Below are 3,895 nucleotides of genomic sequence, written 5' to 3' on the forward strand. Positions count from 1 at the left end.
TATTTCTGCTGCAGTACAGGGAGTCCGTGGTTAGTCACTGAGACGCTGTAGCCTGGCTGTATGTCCTCTCTCTCTCCCCCCCTCTCTCCCCCTCTCTCTGCTGTGCTGTCCTGTGTGTGTTCCTTTATGTGCAGTGATTTATCATCCTTTTCTCCTTCCTCTGGGCCTGTCAAGGGGAAAGCAGCACAGTACTATTATTGACTCTTCTCTCTTATTAACAGAATTACTGAAAGTTCTTTATTAATAGTGTGTAAACCATCACCATAGGTACCAAGTACTGTATTATTCTTACCTATATTTTTGATACATTTATAGGGACGTGGTTACTGATGTAATGTCAGAAATTAGCTATTTATATATTTGCTTCTCCTTGTCTCTATTTATTACTATATGATGATGTTGGGATCTGGCAGGAGCGTGTTTGGTTATTAGCAAGTATGAAAACGAAATCATTGATATCAAAAGTATGAATATCAATATGATTATTAACATATATTACCAATAATGGGGCACCACCCTGGGATCAATAACCAAACTGTAGATAAAAGTCTCAAAATGTGTGTTCACTCACAATGTCAATAGTCAAAGTACTATTCCACATTCAGAGTGAACCATAAAGGTTTGAATTCGAGCACAGGCTCTATTATTACAACACGTGCACAAAATAATCACAGAAACCGCTCCTTAAAATATAACAGTTTATTTACTTAACAATGCTGATTAAAACCAACAAAATAAATCTACAAACATCTTATACAACTACAAGTATACTACCTAAAAGCAACAAACAATCATGTGGTGAGGAGTGTGTGGGTGTGTTGAAGAAGGGGGGGGGGACAAAGGAGAAAGAGCAGGAGCAAGATGGCGGCGTAGTCTCGTGAGTTATTACTCCACGCGAGACATAACAATGGCAGAGGAGAGAGGAAAAAAGGGGGGAGTGAGAAGGCGGACATTTTCAGATAAGTAATCAATCATGTCATGAAATACGCCACAATGGCGGCGAGGCCGTGATTATCCAACAGGGAATACAACACAATAGAGGCTTCCTCTGAAGAATACGGGGGATCATTGTGCAGGTTAAAGTGGCGGAGCACGGGGCAAGTTATTCGTTTTCTCTTTCGGGATCCAAAAACGTCTATTGTTTGTCCAATGAAGTTTAGAATATCAACTATTTTTTTTTAATTTAAAAGCAACGTTGTTTCGGCACCTTCTTTCATCCAAATTGAGTCGGACGGGATGGCCCAGAGTCGAGGTGAGCAGTGATTTATATAGCCTTGGTGACGTCATGGCCGCGTCACAGAGACTTCCTGTGGCCTCATCCAATGAGGCACCAGTGTTTGGTTTGACCGACATCTCACACATAAGCCTGATGGGAGGTTGGTGCGATTAAATCACTTTAGGCTTTTGAAATGCCAGGTAGGCCTTTTGCTATGTTTCAGCCACATGGGGAAGTCCCAACAATGTATAATTGAGAATCCTGCCAACATGCGGCTTGTTGTCTCCTCCCTCCTTTTTCCAGCCTGTGTTGAATCAGTTATTAAAGAGAATGTAATTTAAGAGAATGTTGGTCTGCGATTTGTTTGACTCTCTTGAAGACGCGCGTCAAAACGTCAGTCTATTAACTAGCAAAGACCATCAAACCATCAAATAGGAGCTTTCTTTAGATTTATTAAAAGAAAAACGTAATTGAGATGCAACTCAAACTTTGCATCGACTTTGTGTCGCTCATCCGTTTTGTGGGGAAGCTTCAATATTGGAAACATATTGGACTGATGGCGCTACCTTAAAGTATCCCGTTTATGTCAAAACTACGTTTTTCTAATCCTACTTTAACTTTAAATGTTCTATTTGATGAAAAGTACATTGTCCAGTTATAGAACCTTCCACCTGTGCCTAGCTTGTTCATTTTTTATTTCAAGTCCTTCTCTCCACATGGAATCATACGCTTTCTCAATGCTAAAGAAAACTAATGCCATCACTTACTTCAAGTTAAGGATCTTAACGAGAGCATCTGCTGTGGATCATCTTTTTCTAAAGCCACTCTGATATTTGCAACAACTTTCTTTTTTCTAAAACATATGATAACCTATAAAAGAATAATTTTTAAATAAATGTACATTAGTGGGAGGTTAAAGCTATTGGTCTATAGTTTTTAGCATTGGCTGAATCTTTTGCTGGTTTAGCAAATGGTAAGATTATCTTCCACTTTTCAGGTAGTCTTCCTTCTCAACATAATTTATTGAAAAGTTTCAACACTATTTCTAGAGCTCCCTACGGTAATTTTTGCTATAATATTTGCTTCCCTTTTGTGCCCTGTCTTTGCCCTGTAAGTGAATTCCATATGCAGAGCTGAGCTGATTTCTACCTTTTTATCAAACACATTTTTATTAACTTTTAAGACTTCTTTCCTTAGTTTATGTATTTCAGTAAAGTGATCTCCACTGTGGACACTGGCAAATACTCTTCCTAGAAGGTTGTCTTTTTCCATATCTGTTTTTGCAAAATTATCTTCACCCACTAAAATTGACATTGTATGGTTATCCTACTTCCACTTATCTTTTTAATCATTTTCCATACATGACCTATTTCTCTCTCTCTCTCTATCTTCTAATTGAAGAACAAAACTGTCTCCAGGCATTCTTTTAAGCTGTTTTAATTATTTTGCGTGCTATGGCTTTTATATTCTATTAAATGGTCCACACTCAAGCTATTTCTGAGGTTTCTTTCTTTAATAGCCAATAGCCATAGTGGCACAATTCTTTTATTCCCAGTTATCTCCGTTTTAGGTAAACTTTTAGATGTAGCTTCAGTTATCATACTTGTAACATTACGAGTACATTCATCCACATTCTCATCTATTTTAATGTTGCTAGCTAGCTCCCTGCAGCATTCCTTAAATATGTCCCATTGAGCATTTTGAAAGCACCATACTGTGTATAGTGATTAGATAGATAGATAGATAGTTACTTTATTAATCTTGCAAGGGGGAATTTTTTCGCTACAGGAGCATTTATAGATACAGGTAAAACAATAAAAATAACATTCAAGAAAATAATCCTATCTATGTTATCATTGCATATTTTCCATTCACATAGGCTGGCCATATTTGCAGAAGCCAATTTCAAATCAATACATTACATCTTATTCCTATGTATATCCAATTTTGTTACTCTAACCTTGGTTATACATACACGATTTATTGTGTCAATCGTCACTGCACCATTGTTATCAGTATGATCACTTCCCCATACACTAATATGTGCATTGAGATCTTCAATAAACTTATCTTTGGCTTGCCTCTCCCACAAATTCCTTAAAACAAGCAGTAATCATTAAACACTAACTGTCCGTTTTTGCACTGACAAACTATTTGCAATATTTGTTGGGGTAGCAGTGGGGCTACTTGGGTCAAAAAACGTCTGTCAGAACTCCTATCACAATATTCTCTGTCCAACGTAGAGATTAGCTTTAGGCCAATCGAGCTACCATTGGACACGGCCAATCACGGAGCTGCGCTTCTCTTCTTTAACGCCAATGTCACGTATGCCGTATGTCACGCCGCTGTTTGAGATTGGACGTGTCAGCGAAGTGCAAGACAACTCGTCAACAGTAAGTAACATTATGTTTATATTTTCTTCTTCAATAGTCATACATGTTATATTTCCATCCGTCACACAGTCATTTTGTGTTCCACTGTCACATTACGTTGTACAACACAACGGTCAGCATAGCTTGCGAACGCTAGCAATTGCTTACGCTAACGTAACGACATGTAATAATGTAACCTGCAATATTAGTTACCGGAAACAGCCATGTATAAATACTACTTATGAGTGGAAACACACAAACGTCCCAGTATAGACTGATTCTCAAGTAACAGTTTATTAACTTTGTT

This window comes from Anarhichas minor, unplaced genomic scaffold (assembly GCF_050575085.1).
Source record: "Anarhichas minor isolate MPS153535 unplaced genomic scaffold, ASM5057508v1 ptg000014l, whole genome shotgun sequence".
Lineage (NCBI taxonomy): Eukaryota > Metazoa > Chordata > Actinopteri > Perciformes > Anarhichadidae > Anarhichas > Anarhichas minor.